Source organism: Leptonychotes weddellii, chromosome 12 (assembly GCF_054177405.1).
Source record: "Leptonychotes weddellii isolate Sample4059 chromosome 12, ASM5417740v2, whole genome shotgun sequence".
Lineage (NCBI taxonomy): Eukaryota > Metazoa > Chordata > Mammalia > Carnivora > Phocidae > Leptonychotes > Leptonychotes weddellii.
In genome coordinates, this window is record NC_138380.1 from 83025031 (window position 1) to 83037134 (window position 12104).

General features: G+C 41.2%; 1 protein-coding gene across 1 annotated transcript in view; it reads left to right on the forward strand.

Annotated features, from left to right (window-relative positions):
* Positions 1–392: 392 nt before the first annotated feature.
* Positions 393–12104, forward strand: part of RALA (RAS like proto-oncogene A) — a 77135-nt gene continuing 65423 nt past the window's right edge. Inside the window, exon 1 of the mRNA XM_006736518.3 lies at positions 393–643. The gene's annotated coding sequence lies outside the window, so the exon portion shown is untranslated. The remainder of the gene's footprint in view (positions 644–12104) is intronic.

The window sequence follows — 12104 nt, forward strand, 5'->3', positions numbered from 1 at the left end:
AGCGACCTCCACCCTTGGACAACCAGGGAGAAGCGGCTGCCCCCCGGAAGCAAGATGGCGGCCTCCGCTTTCCCCTCCTTCCCCGAGAACCCCCTCCTGGTCCCCAGAAGAGAGACAAGGACGTCGCGGCGCCGACGCCGAGATCCGGGAACCTCCGCGAGGCCTGCGGCAGCTCCCGAGCCCCCGGGAGGCGACTCCACCTCTCCGCGCGCGGGGAGCCGGGGGTGGGGCGGTCCAAAGGGCAGCGCAGCCAGCTGTCGGCACGCAGCGGGTGGACGCCGGCAAGCCCGCGCCCTCCTGGCCATTGTTCTCCAGCCCCGGCCCTCAGCACCTTCCTCTCCGCCCACGGACAGGAAGTCGCTCCCCAGCCGGCCCCGCCCCGCTCCCCCAGCGCCCCGGAAGTGATCTGCGGCGGCTGCAGCAGAGCGGCCAGGAGGAGGGTGGATCTCCGGAGAGCGGAGCGCCCCGAGTCCTCCTCCTCCTCCTCCTGCCGCCCAGGCTCCGCCGCCGCCCGTCGGACTCGTCCTTCTGCCGCTCGCGGCGGGGAGCCTCCCAGACGACAAGGGCCAAGCTCTCTCCGGCCGAAGCCAGCTCAGCCGCGGCTTCCGGAGCCCGCGGGGCGGCGGACCGGTTTGCGGTGCAGGTGAGCGATGCCTGCCCGGGCCGCCCCGGGAGGGGTTGGGGCCGCCGGGGCGGTGGCGGCGGCGGGGGTGTGTCCGGGCGGCGGCGGGCCGAGGCCCAGGCTCAGGGCCCGGACGCCGAGATTGCACATCCCGCGTTCTACCCGGGAGCGAGCTGCGGGACGAGCCCGGGCTGGAATCCGGGGCGCGGTGTTCGCTGCTGTGCGGGCGAGCGCACCCCCGAGAGCCGGCGGCTGCGGCGCGGTCCTCCGAGCCGAGCACCTCCTTGAGTTGGCCTCGTCGGAAGGTCACCCTGTATCTCTGGCCCGCCGCGCCGAGGTCCCCGCCTGGGCGGTGCCCGCGTCCTGGGGGGACCCGTCGCCACCGCCGCAGTCCCCGCGCTTCCCTCCGCCCCTCTCCCCTCCTTCCCTTTCTTTCACTCCTCGCCTGTACTAGAGCAGTTGCTTTTTAAGCATCTTCGCCAGGGTTTTGTGCCAGTTAAAGGAATGGCTTTTTCAGACTGAAGTCATTAGATGCTCTGCATTGAACTGCACAGGTTTACCCATATTAGAGTAATCTAGCCTCTAAAGCGAGGAAGAGAATATAGATTGTTTTTGAGTAGGGGGTAATTCCTGTGATTTGTTCCTTATGGTTTTCCGGAGTGGAAGATGTGATTTGTATGCTTTAGCCTGGGTATATGTGTGTAAGTGGGCAGGGATGACCGCACAGAGAGGTGGCAGTGTTGTTTCAAGGTTTAAGGAGAATTAGGGAGTTAACTGGCCTTTGCTTGGGAAACCTGAATGTCCAGACTTGTGAGAGCTTATCCAAGTGTCTTTGGGGTTGTGTGAGAACTCCTGTGCCACGCCCTACGTGTCACGCTGAAAAGGACCCAATTTACAAATTGTGTTTGGTGTGTGTTGGGGGCAGGGGGAGTGGGGAGGCCTTTATAAAACATGTGTCATAAGTTAATTTTTGTCCTGAAAGTACATTACAACTTTAATCATGTTCCCAAACTCGGATAACAAAATTTGTTAGTAAACTCGCAGTAGAAGGCCTTTTCTCTAGCTTATTAATATATTTAAATGTATCTTACTAGTTTGTGTTTCTGTGTCTATGAATACAACATTTTTATAAAATGACTCTTGTGACTCTTCAGACATTATTTTTAGACTTTGAATTTTTTCAGGGCAGGAACCATGTCTTATGCATTCCTGTGTTCACAAGTGATGACTGGAACATAGAAGTTATTCCCATATTTCTTCACTGAATGAATGAATGTGTAGGTGATCCCACAGTTGCCTCAGGAGTCATTTATTTTGTTGGCTTTTTGTTTTGTGTTCTAGTTTCTTGGCACATACAGACTTTGCGTTGTCTTAATGTTTTTTAGAGTGGTGAAAGGACAATCCAAGAAGAATCCTTTGCTGTTCTTCCAAAACTATCCTCCCCTGAAAGGTTGAAATTATATTTGGGGTATTGTGATTGGACATTGTAATAACTAGTATTCCAGTCTTCAGTACTTACTACTTAAACATGTTTAGCCAGGGTTATTCAGAGATTTCCTAGTGATAGTAAGTTTATGTTTGGGGTTGATAACTGTACCATATTTTAATAAAAAAGAGGAAATTAGGAGTTACCACTGTTTGGAAAACCTGATACATCACAGAATTGCTTATAGTGGCTTATTTCTGCCATGGGTGCATGAAATCCTCTGGCATCCTGATATGACCTTGACATGATTTACCAGTAGCCACTTCACATTTCTTTGCAGAGATCCGGATGTTCTGTGGTGTGTCTGCTGAGTGTGCAGTCATCTGTGTCACTTATTTTGAAGTAGTTTCATACAACCCTTTCTTTGCAGGGCTTTCAGGGGGGGAAAAAGGCTAATTATAGGGAAGAAGCTTGTGTACCATTTGTGTGGGGGAATAATTTTTGTCTATAGATGGTTAGTGCTGATATCTTCTTTCCTCTCCACATGTCTTGTGTGGTCCTACACTGGTTTTCCAAGCTCAGCTTCTGCAGGATATAAATGAATGTACCAGAATCACTTCTTGTATATGTGTGTATCGCTGTTACACACACTTGTAACCCTTATAGATGGGTGACAAGGACAGTCATTTTTGAAATAGTATGTATTTTTAATGAGGCAAAGAATTATGATTTGCAAGTAGCAGGGAGACGGTTTATGGTTTTTATTGTTTTATAAAATGTTTTAACTCTTAGACACTAAGGAGAGAGAAGCCTGCAGTTTCTTATCTCAGCAAAATCACCACTGTACAGAGGTCAGATCTCTCTTTTTAATTCAGCAACCCTCTTGGTAATAACAGTCTGTATACATTGATTGCCTGCCAAGCACTGTGATAAGAGCTTTAGTTATATTATTTTTAATTTCCACAGTACCTCTGTAGGATAGGTAGTTTTTCCATACTTTACTAAGGTTAAGTGAAGCTATTGGCTGGAGGGTAATAGCTAGTATTTAGGAGAGTCTGGATTTGAAAGTAACGATTTCTGGGAGCATTGCATATTGCAATTAATCCTAAAAGGCTGAGGAAAAACAAGTTTCTGATGGAGCTGAACTTCAGGAAATGAATCTAATGATCTCAGCACTCTTGGCCATCAGGTGGGCCCTGGGGTTACCACTGTTTATCTCCAGCGTGCCTACAAATGTGGTGTTACCATCCACTGTGTGTGCCATGATGAAGTGGTTGGTATTGTTCAGAGAGGGGTCCTGAAGGAGGAGAGTGTTAGGAACTCAACAGTGGTGTTGATTACTGCTTTTCATCTCTGAAGTACCTGAATAATCCCTACTGGAGGGGACTATGGAAAACCTATTTTGTAGTGACCTTTCCTGAAATCTTGTTTTTTAGTTCTTTCACTAAAGGAGGTAGTGGGGGGAATGTTGGGGGTGGGGGGAAGAGGCAGAATTGGGAAGAATGTAAAAGAAGCAGAGGTATCCTGGGTCTGTTTTTACCATTTCAGACCATGTATCATTTTCACTTTGGGTTTAATATAGAGGTTTAAAGGTGGCAGAGTTCTTGTAAGGGTCTAATTGCTATTCAGTGCTGGTCGAACTCTCTTTACTCTTCTCAAGACTGTGCAGTTGTTGTTTTTTTTAAATGCACTTTTAATGGTCTTAATTTGAAGGAGGTGTTCATCTCTTGGTTAAAAAAAAAAAAAAGGTATGTAGCTCTAAGTAAAAAATGGCTCATTCCCCAGCCCCCATTAGGAACAGTTATTCTTTGTTTTTCTAAGACACCTTTCTTACTACCTTATTACACTCAAAAGGATTTGGTTACAATATAGAAAAAATGAAATTAAAGCTCTATGAGTTTTAAGAGTCGTGTGAGTAAATTTTAGAAGAGAATTTGAATCTTTGATGTAATTCCTCAACATCAAGAGGGTAGTCTGTACAAGCCAAAAACAGTAAGCTTACATAAAATATTAGGATACTATTCTTCAAGCCCTTCACAGTTAGAATTCTCTTTTAGATGCAATAGACCTAACGCTTGACACACATAATCTTTTTGAAGTCTGGGATCCAATTGGGTTGCTGAATTCACTTATTGAAACTAAGTATCAGGGTTTGACAATGTTGGAGAATGTTTGTCATGTTGGAGAATGAAACATAGCAAGATTATGAAATGACTTCTACTCCCAGATGCATCATGAAGGGCAGGCAGAGATCCCCAGTTTCCACAAAGATCATGATTGTAGTCATCTAAGCCACAGGATCCCTGCTTTCTAATGCAGTTGAGTAGCTAGCGTAGTAACTCATTGAAAATGGAGGTTGCCCACTACGGATTGCAAATGCTTTAGTTCATCTGCCCCTCTTACATCTATTCTGGATTACTGCAGCAGCCTGTTAGCCTTTTGTTGCCCACCCCACCTGGATCTGTTCTCCACACTTGGTTAGAGCAGTCGTGACACTCCCCTGCTTAAAGCCTTTTTGCTGCTCCTTCTTGCCCATTAATAAAATCCAAACTCCTTTAATCCTTAATCTCATATACAAAACTTTCAAGACCTGCTCCTTCTAGCCTCATCTCTTCCCTTCCAGGATATTCTGTTTCAGCAGTACCAAGCTTCTAGAATGCTAGCGTTTTCTTAGTGCCCCATTTCCTCTTCTTGTCGTTGTAGCCATTCCTCCTTACCCCAGTCCGCTGTATGCCTGCTTGTCTTCCAGCACTCAGTGTAGGTTGTACCTCTCCAAAACTGTATCTTGATTAGATTCTTTCTCTTGATCTCATCCCTCAAAAACAAGAAGCCAAAAAACCAACAAATAAAAACTTTAACAACTTTCAAGACTGGGCTAGCTGCTCTTTTTTGGGCTGCCATAAAATCCAACATAGCACTTTTACCACTATGGGCAGTGCCTTCATTAGTCTATTATAAACTTTGTTGACCACAATCCATAGTAACTACACACATAACTCATAACTACACACATAAATACACTCTTAAAAGCCTTCACAGGCCTTTACCAGAAGTTCCCAAACTTTTTTAGTTCATGACATCCTTATCATATCAATAACTTTTTCACAGCATCCCTAGATCAAAAGAAACACCTAACGGTTTAATTTATTAAATAAGCCCAACCCACTTACTAAGTATTTAAGTCCTAAAAATTTAGTAGCTGTTTGGAAAAAAAATACACATGAATTAAATAATTTTCTTTCTTAACTGCATAGTACTCCATGGTTTATTCAACCAGTCTCTTGTACTTGGACACTTGAGTAATTTCCAGTATTTTTCAATTACAAATGACATTATAATGAAAATCTTTACATATGTGTGTCTTTGTATCGTTGGAAGTAAATATTCAGGATAAATGCATATATAAGATTTGTTAGGTATTGCCAAATTCCTCTCCTTAATGGAGCTGTACTATTTTGAATACCTACCAGCAGTGTGTAAGAGTGCCATGGCCTCACCAACGGAGTATATTGCCAAGCTTTTGCATTTCTGCCAATCTAAGAGGTGAGAAATGGTATCTCAGTATAGTTTTAATTTGTGAATTGAACATTTTTTTGTATACTAAAGGGCCATTTTTTACATTTAAAAAAATAATTGTTCATGTTATTTGCCCACTTTTTATTTTTATTTTATTTTTTTAAAGATTATTTATTTAAAAAAAAATTTTTTTTTTTAAGATTTTATTTATTTGCGAGAGAGAATGAGAGACAGAGAGCATGAGAGGGAGGAGGGTCAGAGGGAGAAGCAGACTCCCCGCCGAGCAGGGAGCCCGATGTGGGACTCGATCCCCGGACTCCAGGATCATGACCTGAGCCGAAGGCAGTCGCTTAACCAACTGAGCCACCCAGGCGCCCCTTTATTTATTTATTTGACAGAGAGAGATGCAGCAAGAAGGGAACACTAGCAGGGGGAGTGGGAGAGAGAGAAGCAGCTTCCTGCAGAGCAGGGAGCCCAATGTGGGGCTCGATCCCAGGACCCTGGGATCCTGACCTGAGCTGAAGTCAGACGCTTAACGACTGAGCCACCTAGGTGCCCCCTATTTTATTTTTTAAAGATTTTATTTATTTATTTGAGAGAGAGCACACAAGCAGGAGGGCAGCAGAGGGAGAGGGAGAACTGAGCAGGGAAGCCCGACGGCTGGATCTCAGGACCCTGGGATCATGACCTGAGCTGAAGGCAGATGCCCAACCGACTGAGCCACCCAGGGGCCCCATCAAATATATTAATCTTAAATTTATTACATCTGGATTTTTAGTTATCATTAGAGAGTCTTTCTTTATCCCCCAGTTATAGAGGAATTTACCCATGCCTTCTAATACTCAGTATAGTTTCATTTTCCACATTTAGTTTTCTGATCCATTTGGAGTATATTTCTGTATATGGTGTGAGGAATGGATATAATGTTATCATTTTCTGCATGACTATCCAGTTGTCTCAATGCCATTTATTTTTAAAAAATCTCTGCTCCCTTTATCACATACTAGATTTCTATATGTAGTTGGGTGTATTTTATTCTGTTGGACTGTCTGACCGTTCATGCACCAGTGCTACACTGTTTTAGTCATAGAGGCATTGTATATGATTTCATACCATGTAGGACTAGTCCCCATTATAGCTCGTCCTCTTCATTGTTGTCCCTGCTATTCTTGCATGTTTTATTTTTCCATGTGAACTTCAGCATCAGTTTATCTAAGTCCATTCATTAAAAAGCTTATTGCTATTTTTTATGGAGATTGCATTAAACTTATGATTTAACTTAGAACTAATTTCTTGATGGTGTGGAGACATCTTAACCTAGAACAAGCAATGTTTTTTCATTTTCTTAAATCTACTTTTATGTCTTTGGGGAATGGTTTATGGTTTTCTTCATACAGGTTTTGAACATTTCTTGTTAAGTTTATTCCTAAGCATTTTATCTTTGTTGCTGTTGTTGTTGCTATTATAAATAGAATTTTCTTATACATTATATCTTCTAACTGGTTATTACTCATGTATGTGAATATTGCAGATTTCTGCTACCTTGCTAAACTCATATTGTTTGAGTTACTTTTATCATTGCTTCTTTTAGGCTCAGATACTATTATATCACCTGCAGAGATTTCACTCCTTTCTTTTCCAGTGGTTATGCCTCTAATTGTTTATCCTGTCTAATTGCATTGATTAATATCTCCAGGACAGTTAAACTGCAGTTTAACAGTGTCTTTAATAAGAGGTGCTGATTGCTTCATTATTTTTTCTGTGGATATACAAAGATGTACATTGCACTAAATATTAACTTGGATATGGAAGTGCCTTTCAAAGACTGCAGTCCTTCACTGTGTCTATAATTATAAATGGAGAGACAGAAAAGATGGATTTTCTTAGCGGGCAAAGTACAAAGATAAGCAAGGTAAGGACTGATCTGTAGTTTCCCAGCTCACACAACCAGTCCTAAGTTTGTTCTTTCTTACCTTGCCACACAGTTTTGTCGAACTTCATCATAATCTTCTCTCAGCCAGTCATGGATGCCACAGGGTGACCTCCTTTTCTCCTCTGGGCTGAAGCTGCCATGTGTCTCTGATGATCTAAGGGTGCCCTTCCAGGCTTTTGCAGTCTCAAGTGGTTTCTTTGCATTGCAGACAGACAAATTAGGCTTACCTTGTGTTGATGTGGTTATGGCTTGGGTTCTTGGGGCTACAGGTCATGTGGTGAGGCAGGTTTGTAATTAGATGAGTTTATCCATGGGGGTGACCTAAAGTACACAGATGTGGGGTGGTTCCAGACAAGTTTGTAGGGCCTGGATCATCTGTTCTTTCTCCAAAATTCATTTTCAAAGACTTAGTCCTCTAGCTGGAAGCGATATGCTTGTGTGGAAGCAAGTGTTGGGCCTCTAGCACACATTCCATCCACATGTCAATTATGGATACACACCAGTGCTGTCTCCCAAGTTCTAGAGGTGCTTTCATTTCACTGCCATCTAATTCACCCACAGAGTTTAAATAGCATATTTTCTGTAGTTTCTTATAATTTCACAATTATCTGGGTCCATTTGTGAACTCCCAATCCACATCCTGTTGTCTTTTCATTCTAAGTATTTCCTTTCCCAGGAGTGCTGGATGGTAGGATATTTATTAATTTCTTGCCCCTTATGCTGAGGAGCTCCTCCCCAAAAGTCCCTACAAGTCTTATTCCATGGCCTGTTGTCCATCTTCACTGTCCCAGGAGCACTGCTAGGTAGGTTGTTTAATAATCTCTTCTTGTCCTTAGGTTGAAGAGCTCTCACTCACCAGGTGAGTGGTCCATTTGTCCATCTCCACTTTTCCTGGGACTCATGTTGCCTTTTTCTCTCTGGGTCATATTGCTATTTTTTTTTTTTTCCTTACTTCACCTACCCCTACGTTTTAAGGCTGAGGATAGTCTGTCTCCCCTCATCCTTCTGCCTAAGACATTTTGACTGTGACAGAAAATCCCCATTCCCTGAGGTCTTCGGTTGCCCTGGTCTTAATGCTTGGATTATTGGTAACTTTACCACTACCCTGTTGGTCTCCAGGATCTCCCTACTTCTGTGTCTGCATGCTACAACTAAGATAATTCTCTGTGTCTGTTAACTTCATTTATTCTTATTTGCTGCTTGTGGGTTTTAGTAGCTTTCTTGACCCCTTTAAATAAAACTTGATCATTTTCTCTGCTTATTATCTCTTCTTATTCTTTGCTTTGGCTCAGATCATAAAACTCATTCTTGTTGTTATATTTTGTTTTGTTTTTTGAAGTTTATTTGGGTACAACTGTTTAAGCTCTTTGTACAGTAACTGGTCATTTATATTTTTTATTCTGTGAATTGTCTTTATGTCATTTGCTTATTTTGGGGGAGTGGAGGGGCTGGATTTAAAAAAAATAACAGATTTATTGAGATGTAATTCACATACCATAAAATTTACTCTTTTAAAGTATAATTCAGTGGTTTTTAGTATAGTCATGGAATTGTGCAACCATCACCACTGTCTGATTTAAGAACATTTTCATGACCCCAAAAAGAAACCCCATGCTTATTAGCTATCACTCCTGATTCCCTCCATCCCCAGCACCGGAGAACTGTTAATCCACTTACCATCTGTACAGATTTTCACATTCTGGACATTTCTCCATTCTGTAAATGGAATCATACAATATGTGGTCTTTTGTGTTTGGCTTCTTTCAGTCAGCATGTTTTCAGTGTTCATCCAGGTTGTATCATGTATCAGTACTTCATTCCTTTTCATGGCTGAATAATGTTCCATTGAATAGATATACCACATTTTGTTTATCTGTTTATCAGTTGAGGGACAGATTTGGGTATTTCCACTTTTTGGCTTATATTGGATAATGCTGCCATGAACATTGATGTACATGTTTTTGCATGGGTGTGTGTTTTCATTTCTCCTGGGTGTGTGTATATATATATATATATATATGAACAGAATTACTCAGTCATGTGATAAGTCCATATTTAACATTTTGAGAGACAGCCAAACTGTTTTCTGAAGCACCTGCACTGTTTTACATGCCCACTATCCATGTATGCGGCTTCCCAGTTTCTCTGCATCCTTACCAACATTTGTTATAGTTCATCTTTTTAATTACAGCCATCCCAGTGAGTGTGATGATCTTCTTTCATCTGCTAGAATACTTTGTCTCAGGTGCCCTGTGTATGTGAAGTAATGACATCTTAGCATATCACATCTTTTTCTTCTTAGATATTTTACTTTGAGGCCCAATTCCAAGAATGTTTTCTTTATTGTAAAAACAATAAACGTGGCTTTTTGTTTGAACTTCCAGGTGAACTTTGCTTTTGATTCATAACAAGATTTCTGTTTCACATTAGTGTGTCTGATGAGTTTTAAGCTGTTACAACTTTAAATTGTTAAAAGCACACTGTTAAAAATTGTGGCTTAACAAGTAGAAAGACAAAATGCCGAAGATTAGAGGGTGAAGGGGAATCATTCATAATGAACACCGACAGTGTTTTGGAGATTTGTTGGTGCAGTGTTGACTACAAAATTGAGGAACACCAGTTATACACAATAGTAGCCAAAAATGATGCTAGGTTTGATCCTATGTTTGTATACCTGTTCTTACCAGGAAGGTACAAAGTGTAAGTGACTAAATTTTTAAAAATTGAAACTTAGCACTCTTGTGTACATGATCTCATTTGATCTTTATATCAGCCAAGAGTTATAGGTGGGATGGGTGCTCTTTGGGATGGGAAAATTTATTGACCTTCATTCCACAGTGTTTTCTTGGATATACCTATAACTTAAATATTTCCACACCAACTAATAACTGTGTTGCTTTGTCTTCAATGATTCTTTCAAAAAATTATTCGTTAGTATTAGCATGTTCATAAAGCTCCAACTCGCTAAGTCTTTGCATAATTATTTTATACTTTTAGTTTCCATTTGTTCCCTGTTATTATCTGTATGTTAATAAAGAGATGACAGTCTCTATATCTCAACTATATCCGTCTTTCTGAAATGCATAGAGAACTGCATTGGTGATTCTTTTACATTTGGTTACATTTTAAAATGAGAGTGCTCTTCCCCCCTCCCCAACTTTGTGTTTTGAAATATTCCAAACTTATAAAAAAGTTAAAGGAGTATTATATTGAATGCCTGTATTTCCCAATCACCAATTACCAATTATTATTTTGCCCCATTTGCTTTATCTAAGTATAGATGCCTTTATTTTTCTCTACTATTTGAAAGAAGGCTGGAGACCTCATGAAACTTCGCCTCTATATACTTCATCTTGCATCTTCTGAGAATAAAGGCATTCTCCTATATAACCTTAATGCTCTTGTAACACACAAGGAAATTAGTAGTAATTCCATAACATCATCCAGATTCAGATTTCCTTCCCTAGTTGCCACCCAGTGTCTTTAATAGCTGTTTTTCCTCTGATCCAGGGTCTGATCAAGGTTCATGATTTCTGTTTGCTCATTATGTCTTTAGTCTCTTATTCCATCTTTTCTAATTAACTTTTTTGAGGTATAATTTACGTATCATAAAATTCACCCGTTTAAGTTTACAGTCATTTTTAGTAATTGATTGTGTAAACATCACCATAATCCAGTTTTAAAACATTTTTATCACTTCAGTAAAATCCCTTTGCCCATTTTTAGTTAATAATCCCCATTCCCACCTCCAGCCCCAGGCAGTCATTAACTTACATTCTATCTCCACAGATTTGCCTTTTCTGGGCATTACTATAAATGGAATCATTCCATATGTCATCTTTGGGTTGTTGTTTTTTTTCTTTTTTTCTGGTTCATCATGTTGTGGCATGTGTCCATAATTCTTTTTATTGGTGAATAGTAAGTATGTATTCCATTTTATGATATGCCACATTTTGCTTATCCATTTACCAGTTGATGGACATTTGAATTGTTTACCCCTTTTTGGTTATTATGAGTAATTCTGCTATGAACATTCATGTACAGGCCTTTTTGTAGACATATGTTTTTATATACCTAAGAGTCGAAATGCCTAGTGGTATGGTACATTTATGTTTAACCTTTTAAGAAGGTGCTGAACTGTTTTCCAAATGGCTACATGTTATTTTGCATTTCCACCAGCCGAGTTTGAGAATTCCCATTTCTCTGCATCTTTTTTTTTTTTTTTTTTTTAATTTTATTTATTTATTTGAGAGAGAGAATGAGAGACAGAGAGCACGAGAGGGAAGAGGGCAGAGGGAGAAGCAGACCCCCCGCTGAGCAGGGAGCCCGATGCGGGACTTGATCCCGGGACTCCAGGATCATGACCTGAGCCGAAGGCAGTCGCTTAACCAACTGAGCCACCCAGGCGCCCCCCCCATTTCTCTGCATCTTTAACAGTGGTTATAGTCTTTTTAGAAATTATTATGGCCATTCTAGTGGGTATAAATTGGTATCTCAGTGTGATTTAATTGCATTTCCCTAATGACTAATGGTGGAGCATCTTTTCATTTGCTTATTAGCCATTCACAAATTTTCTTTGGTGGAATGTCTACTTAAATCTTTTTCCT